The following is a 21,267-nucleotide window of genomic DNA, read 5'->3' on the forward strand; positions in this document are numbered from 1 at the left end:
GGATGTAAAATAAATTTACAGGATGTTTAAAGAAGACAGCATAAGTCTGATGAAAGAAATCAAAGGAGAGCTACATAGATGAACAGATATACCATCTTGATAGAGTGAAAAATTTAACATAGTACATTTTCTCCAAATTTATATGTAGGTTTAATGTGATTCCTATCAAAATCCCAGCAAAGTTTTTTATAGATACAGACAAGATAATTCTAAATTTTATATAGAAAGGTAATGGAACAATAATAGCTAAAACAATTTTGAAAAAGAAAAATATGGTGTCAGATATTTTTTGAAGTCCTTTCAGATAATTTTTTACTGTACCATTCTTTTCTGTCCCTCTAGAGCGCCACATCTGCATGAATTGGATTTGCTGTATTACCCAACAGGTAATGGATGCTATAAGAAAATACCTATTCATCTATCTCTGAATTTACTATTTTTTAATCATCTCCAGTCTTCTATTAAGTGATCTTTTTTTGTCCAGGTATTATCTATTTTTCAGTTTTAGGGTTTCCATTGGCAAGGTTTTCTAGCAGTTGTTAGTTTTTTGTTGAAATTTCCTTTTTTTGCCTATTTATCAGAAGCATGTTTTCATTTTCTTCATTGAGTTATAGGAGTTACTGTATTCTCATATATCTTAGAATTTTTAATTGCATCATGGACATTTTATTGATATATTTCATAGACAGTAGATTGTCATGTTCCCCTAAATTGTCGATTTTTTTGCTTTAAGAAGGCAGAGAGCTTGGTTAAACTCAAATTTCAAGCTGTGTCTTCCCTGTGGTAGGCAGGTGTAGTTTCTGTCACTTCTTTTGGCCTTAGCTGTGCTCCTCGTAGTCTGCCTTGTACATGTGTAGTACATGTATTTCCTGAATCAACCAGAAATTTGTACAATGATTATATATGCAAAATTCAGGTTTTCCCTCCTGTGGTTCTCTTTTCTGAGATTTAAACTTTCACTTTCTAGCTGCTGTGATTCCCAAAATTTTGTCTTCTGATTTATCAAGCCAGTAACTTGTGGCATCTTATCTGAGTTCTCGATGCGTAGCACTGTGCCTGAGACCTGTCCTTAGGCAGAAAGCCATAAGATTGAACACTCTTTGACATTGCCTTTTCCTGTTTTTTTTTTTGAGACACACACCACCATATCATTATTTTTAATGCCCAGCGTTTATAATATGAGGGCCAGGGCTTTCTCCTCAACTCAAGTTTATAAGTTTTCAATTGGTTTGTGAGGCCAATAGGGATACTTCTTGTCTAATTTGGTTTCTGGAAAGACTTCAGTCACTTCCTCAATGGTCATCTGATCAAATGGAATTATGTTCTTCATCTTCTCCAGCTCTTTTTCATATTCTTCAGTCCTGGCCTTTGAGAAGGACAAAAACTCAGCACAGCTTTTCACATCTTCTTTTTCCTCAGCATCCACCTGGACAGTGTATTTATCCTCTGGCACAGGAACCTTCAGGACATTAAACTTCTTCTCAAAGTCATCTACCAAACCAGCCTTTGCCACATTGGCCTATGTAAGCCCAATCGATAGCAGGTGGTTTCTCAGGAAGAGTAGCCAACCTGGAGGTAAGCATCTCATTCCAGGATTTCAGGGAGTTGGCAATGGCCTTCTGGTTTCGGGGTATGATCTCCCCAAAAGCTACACAGTCAATGGTTTTTAGAGCAAGTTTTCACCCAGCCATCTTGAGATCCTTCACCGACCCCGGCGGCCCACTGACATTGCCTTTCCTAATAAGCTATCAAGGCCTGACGCTTCTTTGTCAGAAAGTTTTTAATTAGGTATTATTTAACAGTAAAAATGTTTAAAGTAATCACTTTAATATCTTCACTCTTACTATGTACAAGGCACTTCTATAGTTAGTTCACATTTTCCTTAGCAGTGTGTCACAATTTGTTCATGTTTCTTCTTAGTCATTTAAATTATTAATAATTTAATAGTATTTAAAGCTTAAATGAATACATTGATTTTTGCTACCTTACACAGTTGATATCATTTTTATTCTTATTTTAATATTCTATATTTCATTTGTATAATTTTAAATTTGAGGTTTATATACCTACATGTGAAACTAAATAGAACTATATTGCATTTTAATTTTTACTACTAGTCTGTTTATACCCTATAGCACTATTCTTTAATCTTCATCTTCGAAATTACATAGGAGTTTTTTTCAAATACTTTAAGCACAATCTAATCCTCATGTAATTTAATGGGCATTTATGCTGATTATAAATAAATAAGCAGAGACAATGTTGACCTGGCTTTAAAATTCTATATTCATACATTTATGATCATTGTTTGCTGCAGATGACAGAAACTCAATTTCAAAATGCTTAAGCCAAACAGAATTTATTAGCTAGCATAATTTAGAACATGTTAGGATGAACTAGCTTCAAGTATGGCTCAATCCAAGATTTGATCAGTGTTATCAGATCTTTGACCCTTTGTAGCCATTAGCTCTATTTTCCTCCTTTACGTTTGGTACATTTTCAGACATGCCTTTCCCACACAAAGTTAGTGCCAAAGACAATCACATCCAGAAACTCTGGTTTGTATAAGTCTTTTAACCACCAATGTCTCCTTTTTTCCCCAAATCATCCTAGCCAAAGTAAAAGAGAGCTCTTAGCAGTCTAGTGTAGGCTGCATGCTTTTTATCAGTAAAATAATCTTTGTGGCTAGGGTTAGTGCTCTTTTGGCCATGTTGGGGTCATCATCTTATCACTGGTTTTAAAGGTTGAGGTCAACTCTGAGAAAACAGAAATTTGATCCTCAAAAGAAAATAAAGGTGAACATGTACTGGGTATAAATAATGTCTGTTACAGTATCAGATGCCTTTAGATTGAGTGCTTTCACTATTGATATGCTTTCATTGCACTTCTTTAAATGACTAAATAAATTTGGTGCTTATTTTGTGTTCCTTTTAAATTATCTTCGACCATAAATAGAGTATGTGGAATGCCCTAGTGCCATGTCACAGTATTTCTTAATTCTGTCAGTGTATTTTTCCTACCTTGAGTGTTTGGCTAAACACAGAGAACAGATTACTGTTAAAGATAGCAAAATTAAAAAAAAAAAAAAGAAAGAAAAATAAAAGCAAAATTTTCTACGAAATACTATTATTCTCAATTAAAGAAGATACATAAAAAGTAAAATTTTCTCTTGGCTTTATATATTTATAAAATTTTATACATATTTACATATAATATATGAAATAACATAAGATATGTGTATATAAAATTATAAATTATAATTATAAATATTAATTATATCCTAGCTAATAGAAGATTTTGACATTCTAAATAAGTCTCCATAAATAATATAGACTCCAAATTCTCCTGATCTTAGCGCCGCCTGCAGCCCGGGGTGTGATCCTGGAGACCCGGGATCGAGTCCCACGTCGGGCGTCCTGCGTGGAGCCTGCTTCTCCCTCTGCCTGTGTCTCTGCCTCTCTCTCGCTCTCTCTGAATGAATAAATAAATAAATCTTTAAAAATAAATAAATAAATAACTTAATTCTTCCAAACATTCAAATAATTGATACCAGTTCTTCACAAAGTTTTCCAAAAGTAAGAGATGAGTGAACATTCTGTGAAGATAATATTACCCTGATATAAAACCGGAGGAAAACATCACAGAAAAAGAACACTAAAGACTAATACGTCTTATAAATATAGGTTAAAAAAAAGTTCTCAGCAAAATATTAGCAAACTGAATCAAGTAACATGTAAAAAGGACTATACATCATGACCAAATGAGATTTATCCCAGGAATGCATGGCTTGTTTAACATTTTAAAATTAATATAATATACCATATTAATGGAATAAAGGATAAAGACATATAACTGTCTCAAAAGATGCAGGCAAAGCATTAACAAAATTCAGTATCTTTTCATGATTAAAGCACTCAACAAACAGGGCACCTAGATGGCACAGTTAAGTGACTAACTTTTGCTTTCAGCTCAGGTTGTGATCTCAAGGTCTCAAGATTGAGCCCTGCATTGTCGGGCTCCACACTCAGCACAGAGTCTGCCTGAATTTCTCTCTCCCTCTGTCACTCCCCTCTCTCTCTTTCTCCATCAAATAAATAAATCTTTAAAAAAAAAACCTACTCAACAAACTCAGAAAAAAGGTAACTCCTTCAACATAATAGCATTTATAAAAATTCCACTGCATAATAGACAGCATTTATAAAAATTCCACGGCTACCATAATACTTAGTTGTAAAAGGCTGATATCTTTCCTTCGAAGATAGTGATAAGATAAGGATGTTTGCTGTCACTACTTCTGTTCAACAATGTAATGCAGGGTTTAGCCAGGGCATTTAGAGGGGTAAAAAAACAAAAAGTATCAGATTAGAAATATGGAAGTAGGGACACCTGGGTGGCTCAGTGGTTGAGCATCTGCCTTTGGCTCAGGACATGATCCTGGGTTGCCGGGATCGAGTCCCGCATTGGGCTCCCTGAAGGGGAGCCTGCTTCTCCCTCTGCCTATGTCTCTGACTCTCATGAATAAATAAATAAATCTTTAAAAAAAACACGGAAGTAAAACTGTCTCCATTGGCAGGATGCCATGATCTTGTATATTAAATACTCTAAGAAATCCACCAAAAAAAAAATAGTAGAGCTCATAAACAAGGTTCAACAAGATTGAATGATAAAAGATCAGTATATAAAAATCAATTCTATTTCTACACACTAAGAAACACTTGAAAATGAAATTAAAACAATTCCATTTATAATAGCATTAAGGAGGAAAAAAAGCCTAAGTATAAATGTAACAACAAAATGCAAGACTGGTACATTAAAACCTACAAAATATTGTTAGAATAAATGCAAGACAATTGAATAAACAACCAGTATTCATGGATCAGAAGATCTAATATTAAAAAAAAAAGACCTAATATTGTCAGATGGCAGTACTTCCCAGATTGCTTTATATATGTAGTTCTATTCTATCAAAATTTCACGTGGCCTTTTTGCAGAAATTGACAAGCTGATTCTATTATTTGTATGTGAATGCAAAGGACCTGAAGTAGTCCAAATGATCTTGACAAAGAATAAAGAGGACTCATATTTTATAATATCAAAACTTATTACAAAGCTATAGTAATCAGGATGGTATATTACTGCTATAAAGATAGACATGTACATTAGTAGAATAAAATTGAGAGTATATGAATGTACGCCTAGGTTTATAGTCAGGTTTTGACCAGGATATCAAGAAAATAAAATGGGAAAAACTAGTCTTTTCAACAGTTGGTGTTTGGCACAGCTAGATACCCACATGGAAGAGAATGAATTTGGATCCTTACCTCACATGATACCTAAAAGTTAACTCAAAATGGATTCTAGGACTAAATATAAGAGATAATATTGTAAAACTCTAAGAAGAAAAATATTTTTGGTTTAAGCAGTTGTTTCTCAGATATGACACAAAAAGCACAAGTAATAAAAGGACTTTTGATGGTGTTCAGTTTCTCTCTTTGTTACAAGTGATGCCATCAAATAAATGAAAAGATAACCCACAGAATGGGAGAAAATATTTGGAAATAATATATCTGATAAGAGACTTTTATCTAGAATATAAAAATTCTTACAACTCAATAATAAAAAGACAAATAATACATTTTAAAAATCAGCCAAAGATTTGAAAAGGTTTTCCGTCAAAGAAGATATACAGATGACCAGTAAGTACATGAAAATATTCTCAACATCACTGATTATACGGAAAATATAAATCAGTACCACAATACCCATTAGATTGGCTATAATCAAGCAAAGACAGACGACAGCAGGTATTGCTAAAGATGTAGAGAAATTGGAGCCCTCACACATCCCTGGTAGGATTATAAAATGATACAGCCACCTTGGAAAATAGTCTGGCAGTGTACCAGCATGTAGTATGGTATTCTTGCTTCTCTATTTTATGAAGCATGACAAATTTCGTAAAGCACTTTATCTATCCAAGTTCTTATTTTGCTGAGAGTGGGTAGTTTTCTTGACTCATTGGCTAGTTGGTCTCAGTCAAATCTTGAATAGTTAATAGAAAGCAAAGCTCAATCTAATTCCAAGGGTCTAAATTAGAATATACTAGCCTACTCTAACTTCAGTGGAATAAGGTAGAATTATTTTCTTCTGCAAAATTCCCCATAGTGGTGCAAGCTGGAATTGCAGTGTGTTGAAGAAAGGCAGTGTTCCCAGCATGCACCACTACCAGAACTTTCTTACCTCTACGTCGTTCTTCTATGTTTTACTTTAACTGCTATATCCTCCCAGGATGATTGGCACACTTGCCTGCATGCTATCTATCCCTCTTTTCCCTCTTTTCCCCCCCTGGATACTACTAAATTGATCAAAGAAAATTGGGAGCGTGGGCAGAAATAAAGATTAAATTACATCGATTAACTGAAAGGAAAATGTATTCATTCCTAGGGCTGTTGTGATGAAATACCACAAACAGAGTGGTTTAAAACAACCATAATGTATTCTTTCATAGTTCAGGAGGCTAGAAGTCTTAAATCAAGGTTTTGGCATGGCCGTGCTCTGTCTCAAGGCTCTAGCAAAGCATCTGTCCCATGCCTTCCTCCTAGCTTCTGGTGGTGGCTGGCAAACCTTGCTGTTCCACATCTCTGCTTTCACTTTCACAAGACATTCCCTCTCTGTTTCTGTGTCCCAAATTCCTTCTTCTTATAAGGACCTCAGTCGTGCTGAATATAGAGCCCACCCTAATCCAGTATAACTTCATCGTCATTGGAATGAACTATATCTGCAAAAATCTGTTAAGGCCACATTCTTGAATATTATTTTTTGGTGAACATGAATTTGGGGGGCTCATTATTGAACTCACCACATACAATAATAGTGCAGTACAGAAGGTTGTGTGTGTGTGTGTGTGTGTGTGTGTGTGCTGTAGAAGCTAGGAGCAGATTGGGAGGGAGGGATATAGGGGTATTTTTAGTATGTATATCACTGAGTACTTCCTTGGCTTCAGGCTCTGCACTGTTTGGCAAACAGTATTTCATTTAACCCTTGCAGCAAGCCTGTGCCATGGGTATTGTTCTGTCAGCTCTCCAGAGAAGATAGTTGATATTTAGCATCAATGTTTAGCAAGGTCACACTGCCAGGGGGGTGCGACTTGGACTCCTATGATGCACTGTCTCCTTCCAAAATCTGTGAACTTAAACACTAATCTTTAGTACCTTAACACCTCTAAGGAAAAGCATGATGTTGTGGTGATGAAAGGGATGTGGGGCAAGGGGGAAGTGTAAGATGATTCAAGTTGAAGTCTGAATTGGGGGACTAGCTGATATCACTAATAAATAATAAAATGAGGGGATTGGCTGGAGGCGAGAGGTGGATTTTTCTGTGGTTTTGGTTACCAAGTAGTACGAGTGGGAATTGGTGCTCCAGATCACAATACACATTGATGCACCTTGATATAAAGAATCTGCCCCTTACACTTGAGGGTGATCACTACATGATCTGTTACTCCTCAGTTCTACACAGCATCACCTGGTAACCGGGGGCTTGTCATCTGATTGCGAGTCTGTAGTCAAGCATGAAGCCACCCACCTCAGGTGCTCCAGACTATCCCAAAAATATATCTTTTTAAATTCCGACAGTGTTTTGTTTTGCGTTGTTCACATTCATTGAAAATATCTTAATTCTAAAAGGACCAAAACAGACGTTCCTGATGTTTGTGTTTGCTTTTCTTAGTGAAGTACGTGCAGCTTCAGCAATTCGTTCATGTGGAATCAGAAGCCACTTCCTTCTTTTTAGCTCTCTTTTGGCCTTTATCTGTTCTCTGCTATATTCCAGCTGATGGTGTGCCTAGATGAGTAACTTTTCAGGTGACTTCTTCTTAAGGCTGTTTGTAAAAACTGTTGCAACAAAAGAGTACAGGATTGGCTTGGTACATTTTTAAAAAAATTACTCTCAAGATTAGATGCAGTGAGTCCAGCAAGAAAATGCTAATGGAAACATTGCACTAATTTGTCACGTTGCTTAAAACAAAAATAAACTGTAAAGTATCCTTAACAACTATGAAAATTATAGATGATGGATTTTTTTTCATTTTTGCAAATATACCCAATTTTTCTTGGTGGTACTTATATTTTATTGTATAAAATAGGTTTAATGTCAACTATTGGATCATATTAAAAGCAGTATTTGAGAATGTAAAATTGCTTGCAATTCAGAATATTGAGAGTCCCTTATTTTTATGTTTTTATTTAAGTTCCAATTAACGTACAGCATTATATTAGTTTCAGGTGTACAACATAGCAATTCAATACTTCCATACAACACCCGGTGCTCATCACAAGTGCCCTCCTTCATCCCCATCACCTATTTCACCCATCCCCTCACACCCTCCCCTCTGGTGACCATCAGTGTGCTCTAGAGTTAAGACTCTGTTTCTTGGTTTCCCTCTCTTTCTCTCTCTCTCTCTCCTTTGCTTATTTTGCTTCTTAAATTCCACATATGAGTGCAATCCTATGGTATTTGTCTTTTAAGTGAGATTCCCCTAGTTAAAAAAGGCAAGAATATTATTTTTCATATGAAATAGATTTCAGATAATGGCCATTTTATTTACGATTCCTAATTATGTATATGATATAATTCAGGAATTTGTTTTGGTGGCAGAACTAAATATTAAGCAAACATTGATTATTCACATTCTATCCTTTTGGAGGAGGTAGGTTTGAAAAAAAGCTATTTTCCATAGATGTGACTATAGAGTTTATCTTTTTCCTAATAGTCTCTGCTTATTTCTTTTTTTCTGCTTATTTCTTAATATGTCTTATTTGCTACGTTCTTTTTTTTTTTAATTACTAATTTACTTTGAGCTCCTGCAGAAAAGATAGTTGTAGTTATTTTCCAAACATGAATAGTAAAAGCAATTTGCAGCAGCTAGGAACCGTATCAAATAAGTGTGCTGTCTCTAAAATGAGTGGGTAAAATGATTGGAATTTTTTTTCATAGAAAATAAGATTTCATTGAGCCTGATATGTATCAGTTTATAAACTTGCTTAAAAAGAGTTTGACATATTGGTTTATACATTTTTAGTAATTCTATACAAATTTGTGTAATTTCTTTAAAGATATATTTATGTAATTGTTATTTTTTACCAGTACCTCAGAAAATCTTGAGACTCATATTGAATATGTAATCTTACAAGTGGTGACATTTAGAAATAGATTTTTAAACTGAATATTTTCATTGTATAAGAATATGATCGATCAGGCTCCTACATTTTGGTTGTGTATGCAAACAACTATGAAGTAAAATACAGTTGAGAATAGTTAATAATTCCAAATATGAAGCTAATTAAAATATTATGGCAAGTTTATTTTCATCATCTGGAATTCTGTTTAATCAGCGGAAGAATTGTAGACATGAGAATAAATAATATGATGTTAATTAATACAGGGAATAGCTTCCAACTACACAATTTATAGGCAGAAATTTTCTTCCCATTATTAGAAATTTTTGAGAAGGACTCATACTGTATTCCAGGGTGTAGGATGTTTTCCCTCTGAACTTTCTTGAGTCACTCTTTTTCCTTTACATGGTGATGGAGATGGGAAGGTGAGTCTTAGCATTCCTTCAGCCAGGTGCAGCCCATATTTCCCCCAGAAAATGTTCCTCATTCATTCACCCCTAAAACATTTTATTGAGAGACACTGTGCTAGGTGCTCCACATCCATACCCAGACGAATATTAGCAAGTCCTAACTCTTAGTGTTCACAGATGGAGGGAGTAGGTTATGATGATAATTCTAATTATGTGCCAGGCACTGTTCAGAGCATCTGAGCAAGGTCCCAGTGAGCACAAATAGGAAAGTGCTTAATTCTTCCATCAGAGACATGGTATAACTCGGTAGGTGAGAGTTGGAGTTTTGAAGTCAGAAGTATTCAGGTTTGAATCTTATTCCTATCACTGTCTACATAAAAACACACAAGACCCAGAATCTCCTTGGGCTTCCTCTTCCCCATTCCTAATATGTAGCTATTATGACTAAATATGTCATATGACTGTTCTGAGGATTGAATAAATCCAGGTCAGGTAGTGTTTGGGACAGCACCCAACATAAGGCAAGTGTTCAAAATTAATAGCTACTTTTATTGAGACTGTTTTTACCAGCTCTCTCAAAGACATCTTGTACTTCACGCAGTGACACTGCAATTAACTCCTCAATCACTGCCCTTTCCAGTTCAACCCCAGGGGAACTAGACAGCACCCCACTCCACCAACACATCACCTGCTCATTGAAAAACACTTTTGTTCTATCTTGAATATGTGAGATGAAGACCAAGACCCAGCAGCTAGTACCTAATCAGATTACTGAATTATTTTTCACTTTTCCTGGGGATGAAAGTATATATACCAACAAATTCCTAGATATCAGGGCTTCCCAAAACTTTCTTGTGAAGATCATGTAGCAAACATTTTAGGCTTTGTGGGCCGTAAAGTCTATGTCATGGCTTTCTGTTGTAATGCACAATGCATCAGAGACAATATGTAAAGAAATGAATTTGGCTATTTTTTCATAAAACTTTATAGAAAAAAGTTGGCTGACCCTTATTGGAGAGCATATATAATGGTTGTACACTATTTATTTGTTAAACTAAGCTGTAAACTCATTGAGGCCTCACTGAGGCCAAGTCTTACCTTTATAAAATGTGTACACACATACATATTTGTGATTCAGTAAATATTTTTGGAATAAATAAGTCATTGATTCAGAAATAGTATTAAATAGCTCAATAAAATTTGTCTTGATAAATTATGTATATATACACATACACATAGTATAGTTATCTTTGCCTATATAAAACTCTGTAATAGGTTGAACTTACTATATAGTTTTCAAAAACAATGAAGGACGACTGAAAAGTAAATGACCCTTTGATATTAATGTTCATTGAAAGATATATTAAAATTGTTAGTGTATGTGCATATGTGTCCATGTATTGGAATAAGATGGGGCGGTGGGGGGAAAGGTTTATTTATATGATCAAGACACTAAGCTAATACGGGTATTGACAGAGCATTAGATTGTGTTCTGAATTTGCAGGCAGCTAAAAACAAAACGTAATGTACAATAGAATATAGAATCTGATCAAAAGAAACATAACCTTTTTTCATAAGGCGAAAACCTTTCTGGTACTAAAAGAACTAAAATATGAGTCCTTATACAAGCAATATTAAGCAACATAATAGAGTGTATTTCCAGTAATGGCTGTAGAAAAAGTGCAGTGTTCTCATTTCACTGTTTTATGTATGGATATGTATGGATAGTTGACTAAAGCCAAAGACATGGTGTTAAAACATACTTCATTAAAAATAGGGTTTTTGGACACCTTTATTTCAGAATTGTTTATATCCCATATTTTATAAATAACAAAGATCTCAAAGGATAGGCCAAATATTGTGGATCATCATTAATCCTCATATGTCCAGGTCTTGAAGAGACCATCAACTTATTAGTTAATGATTTAAAGCCTTTCACCTAGACAGTAATTATGACAAAATTCCATTATATATATATATATATATATATATATATATATATATGTATCAAAGCACTTTTCTATGTACTATATCTCATTAGACCTCTCAACAATTGTGGATAAGCATTATTTGCAGCATATTATAAATGAAGAAATTACAGTGATGAGAAGTGAAATGTGAGAGCCCTAGGTAAAGGGCAGAATAAAGGTTAGCATCTGCAGAGACTTGTCACTAAGGTCTAAAATTTGCAATGTTTTAAAAAGAGTAAGCCATTTAAAAACAAAAACTGGAAACTCAGTCTATAAAAGAAAGAGCTGTTCTGCTTAAATGCGAATGGAATGGGTCCAGATACCAACTTTGTTAGATGTTCCACTACACTTTAGTGTTCTTCCAGAATGGCCCTTAAAACCACCACAAAGCACTAAGGATCCTTGCTGCTCACTTTGAAAACCACTGGTGGGATCCCTGGGTGGCGCAGCGGTTTGGCGCCTGCCTTTGGCCCAGGGCGCGATCCTGGAGACCCGGGATCGAATCCCACGTCGGGCTCCCGGTGCATGAAGCCTGCTTCTCCCTCTGCCTGTGTCTCTGCCTCTCTCTCTCTATCTGTGTGTGACTATCATAAATAAATAAAAATTTAAAAAAAAAAAAAAAGAAAAGAAAACCACTGGTATGTATCAGTGAAGATGCAACAGCTTTCACTTAGGAGATAGGTGAACACAACTTTTAAACATATTTTTGTGGGACTTAGGGTATTGTTTGCTTTGCTTTTTAGTATAAGATCCTAAAGGATTAAAATGCGTGGTCTCAGTCTACAAATGTGCTCAATGTTATGTCTTAGGGAAGGGCTTGCCTCCTCCTGAAGGGACAATCCCTCTGTGTGTGCTGTCCGCTTTAGCTACTACAAAGTAAGCTCCAGAGCAAATACTCTCTCTTCTTTTTTCACCATCGATATGCCTCATACCTTGTATAGTAATTGGTGTAATACACATTTGTGCCTATTACTATATCTGTATGTTTGTGTAGACAGACACGGGTGCATGCATACTATATCTCTTGGCTTATGTCAGAAAACTTAAGAACCGAAGCCCTTTTCCATGGCCCTGTGATATTTTAACTAAATAGCTTTTAAAGGATGATGGCATCCCAAGCTGCAGTGATACCTTTCCATTTCAGGAAAAAAGTACCAGGTCATCAGGTTATCATGCAGAAAAGACAGAGAAATTATTCCTAGTCTCTGTAGAAATCAAAACTGCTGAATATAACATCCCATATGGAGTATGTATAATAAGCCTATAATGTACTCACCGAGCTTGAAATTGCATTCATTTGGAGCATTAATTTTCCAGAATTGTTTCCAGTAGTTCTAACATTAATAAAAGCACATTACCTGTTTTAATAATTGGGGAGGAAAGAAGAATTATTCTGACTCCTGGTTTACACATGGAGAGTGTGAGCACTGTGGAGCATATAAGTTAATCTCTGCTCATGCTCGCTCTCTCTCTCTCAAATAAATAAGATCTTTAAAAATGTGTGCTTTAAGAGTATGTTATGATTTTTGAATCTTAAATTGAAGCTGTTTAGATGACCTCTTCTGTTTCCAGAAACCTGCTTGATGACCTTGCTGGAGAGTGGAGGTCAACAAAAACCCAAAACACAGTAGAAGGAGATAGATTCTAAGTACACAGAAGACAGCCAGCTTCTGTGAAGCCAAGACAATAGATTGATTGTTGGAAGACATAAGGGATAGACCTCAGAGTCCCAAAAAATTAGCGCTTAAAAATGGAGCTGGAATACGTAATGGTCAGCATCAGTCTAAATCCAACTAGTGTCTCGTAACATTTTTCAAAAGTGGGAGAGGTAGAGAAGTGTTTGATTTGCAGAGGGCTTCCTGTTAGAATGCATCCTGAGTTAACAGAGAGGCTGTAATGATATCAAGAAAGGAAGTAATTAAACAGTGGGATTTGATCAGTTAAAACGAAGGCAAAAAAAATATTATGAAAAAAAACTTTAATGGGTAGTTCTTATTGGTTCAGGAATCTAATCTCAGCCTACTCAGTCATGAAATATCTCTTTGGTCTTCCTAATGAAACTCTCACTGTAATGACTTTCTTTTCCTCACAAAAAAAAAAATCTTTGTGAATATTGTGTTAGATACGCTTAACTGTATTTCTTATTCATTTAAGCTTCACTAACGTCATTAAACCTGAGATGTACTTTCTCTAAGTAAAAGAATTACATATTCAGAACAGAAATTTCCTTTTCCCCTATTACTGTCATTTCTTCTTCATAGCTTCAAACAGACTTCCCTTCCTCTTGATGGTAGTGGTTCATGAAGGGATTCAGTGATCTATAATTACCCTCAAATGATAGCAGAATTTTGTGTGCATATGCATTTTCCCCTTTGGGAAGAAAGTTCATCACATTCTCAAGATTGTAAAAGGGTACCATGACCTGGAAAAGATTAAGAATCTTTTTTCTGTAGCATTTTTTAAGAGTCTCCTGAGACAACATGGTGGAATCACTTCCATTTGTTTTCACTACATCCATTTCCCATGTGCTTGGCTTTCCTCAAGTCCTAAAGTATTACAGGATCTCTGCTAGGTTTCCTTTTGAAAAACTTTGTTCTTGAGTGTTGCTTCACTATAAGGTGTCTGCTGCTGTGAAAATGACTTAAAATGTTATTTGTGCTATTTTTAAAAAGTTATCTGAGTATTAAAGAATTAAACTCCTAAATCATGTTTCAAATAGTAGTCTTTCTGAAGGGAACATTTCATAGGTAGAAACTTCTTATCTCTACTGCTGAGGGCAGACTTTTACCTTTTAAACAAAAGTAAATATTATCAGCCTTATCTATGCTCTGCTTTGTGTTAAAGTTCTTTTTTTTTAAGATTTTATTTATTCATGAGAGACAGAGAGAGAGAGGCAGAGACACAGGCAGAGAGAGAAGCAGGCTCCTCAGGGAGCCTGACGTGGGACTCGATCCTCGGTCTCCAGGGTCACACCCTGGGCCAAAGGCGGCGCTAAACCACTGAGCCACCGGGGCTGCCCCATGCTTTGTGTTAAAGTTCTAATAAACTATCCTTATCCACTATTTAGTCAGGTCTAAGTGTAATATGAATTCCTGGAACAAGGTCACTTGATTAGCAGTTAAATAAAATTCAAGGGTACTCCAACTTCAATTTTACTCATGTGTACAAGCCATTTTTAATGTTCAGTCTTTATTCTCTGTTAAAGGATAAAGAACTCCTTTAGATATTTTTCCCAAGAAGCCGTAATTGTCGTGTTCCATTTTCTACTTTTTCAGTGAATAACCATGTCATACAGTGTATGATCTAAATGAAATACAAACACAAAGAAATTTACAGCTACATCAGAGCTTTTCCCATTTGTAAAGCATAATAACCAGTTCTTTTTTATGAGTATTTATCAAATGCCTATTATGTGAAAAATTTTCAAGGTTCAATGAGATAAATGATGTGAATGTTTTATAACCTAGTAAAGCCATTTAAATATAAAAATTAGATTAGGTAAAGAAGAAATGGTATTTAATAAGTGTTGCTGGAGCCACATCTAGATTCCCTTTACCAAGCCAGTCCAGCCACCCCCTGGCTGCTGTTGTGTTGGCTGCTACAGCTCCCATTCACTTGTTCAGAAATTTGCTCCAGCCCCAAAAGCCTAGGAAGATGTGCCTTTGTTTCTCAAAATGGTCCTTGGTCATTGTCTTACTATAATGTGGATATAAACACTCAGGCTCCTTGCTTCAAGGTGGGAAAAACTCAGTGGTGCAATTTATGCTCCAGAACTCCCTGTAGGGTCAGGCTGAGGCAAGATTCCTCCTGAAAATGTATCTTTGTTTAGGTCTTTCCTATGCCCCATCTTGCTCCCTTCACTCCCTTACAGGTTTCTCCTGAGAACGTGCCATTGGGAAATCAGCTACCAAAGAATCTTCATCTTAGGCTCTGGTTCTAGGGAACCTGATTTTAGAATATAAATAGTGTTTGGGGATGTGTTCTTTTATCAAATACTCCTTTTACTATATAATTATACAATCACCAAACTATAGAGTTGCCAAAGACTAGAATTTTTCATCTTTGCCTCTTACAACTGGGTAGTGAGTCCCAGGAAGTGACTTAAAGGCCAAAAATCAGTTTGGAACAGAACCTAAGCACAGGTCTTCCAGTTTACACATGATGACTAGAGTTAAGAGTATTTTTCCTTGGGGCAGTCTGGGTGGCTCAGTGGTTTAGTGCCGCCTTCAGTCCAGGGCATGATCCCAGGGACCCTTTTATGAACCTGTGACTGAAGGGAATGGCTCTTTATATAAATATAAGTGAATCTGTTGAATATTCATTCAGCAAAGGACTAGGAAACAAGGTCAAACCATTCACATTTGCAGTGTTTAGTAGTGCTCCTGAAAACCCATCTCATTAATTGTTGGCAGCACTCTGCTTCTCCCTGTCCCAAATAAAGATCTCCTTCTATCAGCCTCAGAAATTTTTAATTTTTTCTAAGACTAAAAGGTATTCTTTGAATGAAGACCAATTTCCTACATAATGTGAGAGTACAGAGTCCTGTAGAAATGCAATTATTTGTAAACAACATGCCTATTTGTGTAGTAGTACACAACCTTTAAAATTTGTCCATTTCCTGCAATCTTTATAAATTTTTTTATTCGAGCATAGTTGGCATGCAATGTTATATTATTTTCAGGTGTACAGCATAGTGATTGAACATCTCTCTAAGTTCCGCTATGCTCACCACATGTGTAGCAACCATCTGTCACCATACATTGCTTTTACACTATCATTGACCATATTCCTTTTTCTGTGCCTTTTATTCCCATAGCTTCTTCATTTTGTAACAGGAAGCCTGTATATGCCACTCTCTTTCACCCAATACCCATCCTCCCACCCTTTTCCCTTCTGTGATCCTTCTTGAAACCACTTTAGAAATATGTAGAATGTTGCTGGTATAGATACCTATTAATGTCACATTTGTTTCCTAAATAAGTGTATAAGCCAAATAAGCAAAAACTCAAGATGTTTGGCCTTGTAGTGTACAGATACTGAAAGAGAAAACCCTTTTACCTCTTACGGGGCAATGTTTCCATGCCCTCAGGATCTCCTAAAATAGATCTGGGCTGCATCTTAATGTTCTGAGTATTAGAGAGTCTTTTGATAAAGCAGTCTGTAATGGCAATGGTTAAAGGCTAAATTTCTGCCCCTGTTCTGTAAATGTGAGCATGTGATTGGGGTCTTAAAGAATCACAGAGGGTGCTCTTGGGCAGAGAGCCAAAGTGCCTTTAGAATAGCTAAAGACCTCAAGAGGCCAACAGACTCTGTGAAAAGGCTTGCCAGCAGGGGGAGCTCTTAAAAACAGGCCTGGAGAAGAAGAAAAAGGAAATCAAGGGGAGGAGAGAAGGTGCTTTCTAATTTCGTGCAAAGCATACATTTATGGAAAGCCATAAAAGCAAATCAGAGTAGGCTGGCAAGTTCTAAGGATATAAAAAATGCTCAGTAGTCCTTCTTCATAGAACAATGGCAGAGAATCAGATGTTAGAATTCCCAGAATGCCCTGAGCTCACATTAAAGCAAAGCTAGTCTGCTTGAACTGAGTAAAAGGAGTAGGGAATTGAAACTTTAGAATTGCTATGATTTTATAGTTTCCCTTCAAGTGAAATGCCAAAATGATTGGATATTCCTTTACGGGAGGAGTTTTCTTCAGAATCTGTAGCTACCTCAGTCAAAGCCCTGTTTCTCTTTTGCTTCATCTCACACACTTATGTGGTTTCCTTTAATAAACTCAAGTTCATAGGTATCAGATGTTAATCATAACATATTAGGTTTCTGTGAACTAGGTAAAATCAGTTACCATATCAAAAATACAAATTCTGCAGGTCTTATAGCATAGAATCATGACTACCTAGGTATTAGTAGCAAACATTTCAAAGTTTCTGAAGCTTATGGAGTGAGGTGATTTTCTTTTTGAAGGGGGATATAAAAAATTAACAGGATTGAGACTTCCAGGCAAGATGGTAGAGTAGGAAGATCCTAAGCTCACTTTGTCCCATGGATACAACTAGATGACACCCATATCAGTGTAAATAACCCAGAAAATGACCTGAAGACTGGCAGAACAGACTCTCCAGAGCTAAATGTAGAGAAGAGGCCACATCAGAGATGGTAGGAAGGTTGGAGATGCAGTCGGAGCTCAATGGACCCACGGGACAGTCCGAGGGAGGGAGGAAGGCCACAGACATAGAAAAGGGAAGGAAATAGACACCACAGGCATGGGGAGCCCACAGGGAAGATGAAACCCATAACATTTTGCTTTGAATTTCAGAGGGGCTGAATTTCATGAATTCTTAAAATTAGTGGAGCTTAACACCTGGAACTTTAAAAATCACCTGCCTCGGGATGCCTGGGAGGCTCAGTGGTTCTGATGCCTTCTGCCTTCAGCTCAGAGCATGGTCCCGGAGTCCTGGGATCAAGTCCTGCATCAGGCTCCCCACCAGGGGCCCGCTTCTCCCTCTGCGTATGTCATTGCCTCTCTCTCTGTGTCTCTCATAAATAAATTAAAAATAAATAAATAAATAAATAAATAAATAAATAAATAAATAAATAAAATCTTAAACAAAAAAATCACCTGGCTCCCCTGTGGGAGATCCTGAAGGAGAGGGTGCCCACCCTTAAAGAGCACAACAAACCTCCCCATGGAGGTACAGCTTAGAAGCAGCAGTTTGAGAAATGCCTGGCATATACAGGAGAGAGATTTGTTTACTGATCTCAGAGCATGTACTAGAGGTGCAGTGATCTCTAAGAGACTATACATTAGAGGAAGCAGAAGACCTAATCAGCCACCTGGAGAACAGAGTAATGGAAAGCAATCAAGCTGAACAGGAGAGAGACAACAATAATAAATGAAAATAGACTAAGGCAATTCATTGACACCATCGAGTATGATAATCTATGCTAGGAACCCCAGACAGAGAAGGGAGACAAAAGGAGGCAGAAAATGTATTTAAAGAAATAATAGCTGGAAACTATCTGAATCTGGGGAAGGTAATAAAAATCCAGATCCTAGGGGATCCCTGGGTGGCGCAGCGGTTTAGCGCCTGCCTTTGGCCCAGGGCGCGATCCTGGAGACCCAGGATCGAATCCCACGTCAGGCTCCCGGTGCATGAAGCCTCCTTCTCCCTCTGCCTATGTCTCTGCCTCTTTCTCTCTCTCTCTCTCTCTCTCTCTCTCTCTCTGTGACTATCATAAATAAATGAAAAAAAAAAATTTAAAAAAAATCCAGATCCTAGAGGCCCAGAGAGCTTTCAATAAAATCAACCCAAGGAGGTCCACACCAAGACACACAGACTTGGCAAAAAGTATTGATAAAGAGAGAATGTTAATATCAGCAAGAGAAAAGAGTTTTATATATAAGGGAAATATCATGAGGCCATCACCTGAATTTTCAGCAGAAATTATGTAGGCCAGAAGTAAGTGGCATGATATATTCAAAGTGCTGAAAGAAAAAAAAAAACTTGCAACCAAGAATACTCTATTCAGCAAGGCTATCATTCAGAATAGAAGAAGAGATAAAGGAAAAATCTCCACAAAATATTAGTAAATTGAATCCAACAGTACATTAAATCATTCACCACAATCCAGTGGGCTTTATTATTGGAATGCAAGTGTGGTTCAGTAGTGACGAATCAATCAATCAATGTGATACATCACACCAATCAGATAAAGCATAGAAACACCATATGATCATTTCAATAGATGGAGAAAATAATCATTTGAATACAACATGCGTTCATAATAAAAACCCTCAATAAAGGAATATATCTCAATATAATAAAGACACTGTGAAAAATGCATAACTAACATCATACTCAATGGTGAAAAACTGAGAGCTTTTTCTCTAACCTCAGGAACAAAACAGGGATGTCCACTCTTACAATTTTATTCAACATAGTATAGGAAGTTCTAGCTACAGCAGTCAGAAAAGAAAAAGAAGTGGAAGACATTCAAATTGTTAAGTAAAATGTTTACTATTTGCAGATGACGTGATGCTATATAAAGAAAACTGTAAAGACCCCACAAAAATATTAGAACAGATAAGTGAATTAAATAAGGTCCCAGGATACAAAATCCATGTACAGAGATCCATTGCATTTCTATACACCAATAATGCAGTAGCAGAAAGAAAAATTAAGAAAACAGTGCCCTTTATACTCACACCAAAAATAATAAAATACCTGGAAATAAACTTAACCAAGGAGGTGAAAGACCTATACTCTGAGAAGTTTAAAACGTTTTTGAAAGGAATTGAAAACAACAGAAACACATGAAAAGATAGTCCATGCTCATGAATTGGAAGAAAAATAATGTTAATATACATATACTCTCCAGAGCTATCTGCACATTTAATGCCATCCCTATGAAAATAACAACAGTATTTATCACAGAACTAGTGATAAATAATAATAATATTTAGGGTAAATAATCCTGAAATTTGTGTGGAAGTACAAAAGACTTCAAATGGCCAAAGCAGTCTTGAAAAAGAAGAACAAAACTGGAGGTACCACAATCCCAGATTTCAAGATATACTACGGAGCTGTATTATTTAAAGCAGTATGGTTTTGGCACAAAAATAGACACATAGATCAATAGAACAGAAGGAATCCCAGAAATAAGCTTACCATTATGTGGTCAATTAATCTTCAACAAAGCAGTAAAGAATATACAATGGGAAAAAGACTGTCCCTTCAACAAGTGGTACAGGGAAAACTGGACAGGTACATGCAAAAGAATAAAACCGAACCACTGTCTTATACCATACATGAAAATAACCTGAAAATGGATTAAGAACCTAAATGTGAAACCATAAAAATCCTAGAAGAGAGCATAGGCAGTAATTTTTTTTATATAGGCCATAACAACATTTTCTAGATAGGTCTCCTAGGGCAAGGGAAACAAAAGCAAAAATAGATTATTGGGACTACATCAAAACAAAAAGCTTTCTACACAGCAATGGAAAGAACTAAAAGACAGCCTACTGAATGGGTGAAGATATTTGCAAATTACATATCTGAAAAAGGTTTTATATCCCAAATATGTAAATAACTTACACATCTCCATACCCAAAAAACAATCCAATTAAAAAATAGGTAGAAGACACAAACAGACATTTCTGCAAAGAAGGCCTACAAATGGCCAGCAGACACTTGAAAAATGTTCAACATCACTTATCATCAAATCCACAATGAAGTACTACTTCACACCTGTCAGAATGGCTAAAACAAACAAACTAACCAAAAAAAAAAAAAACCCCCATACACACAAGAAACAAGTATTGGTGAGGATATGGAGGAATAGGAACACTTGTGTACTGTTGGTATCAATGCAAACTGGTGCAGTCACTGTAGAAGACAGTAAGAAGGTTAAAAATTAGAATTACAATAGGCTCCAGTAATTCCACTACTGGGTATTTACCCAAAGAAAACAAAAACACTAATGTGAAAAGATATTACGTACCCCTATGTTTATTACAGCATTATTTACAGTAGCTAACATAGGAAAGCAACCCAAGTGTCCATTGATAGATAAGTAGATAAAGAAGTGATATGTATATATAGTGGAATATTACTCAGTCTTAAAAGGAATGAAATTTTGTCATTTGCAACAACACAGATGGATCTAGAGAATATAATGCTAATTGAAATAAGTCAGTCAAAGATAGACAAATAC

At 36.1% G+C, this 21,267-nt stretch overlaps 1 long non-coding RNA gene across 1 annotated transcript; it reads left to right on the top strand.

Moving 5' to 3' along the window:
* Positions 1-340: 340 nt before the first annotated feature.
* LOC144308151 (uncharacterized) lies at positions 341-1,713 on the top strand. Its single transcript, XR_013374769.1, has 2 exons — positions 341-386; positions 1,420-1,713. It is a non-coding gene; the product is annotated as an uncharacterized LOC144308151 (long non-coding RNA).
* Positions 1,714-21,267: the final 19,554 nt, after the last annotated feature.

This window comes from Canis aureus, chromosome X, assembly GCF_053574225.1.
Source record: "Canis aureus isolate CA01 chromosome X, VMU_Caureus_v.1.0, whole genome shotgun sequence".
Lineage (NCBI taxonomy): Eukaryota > Metazoa > Chordata > Mammalia > Carnivora > Canidae > Canis > Canis aureus.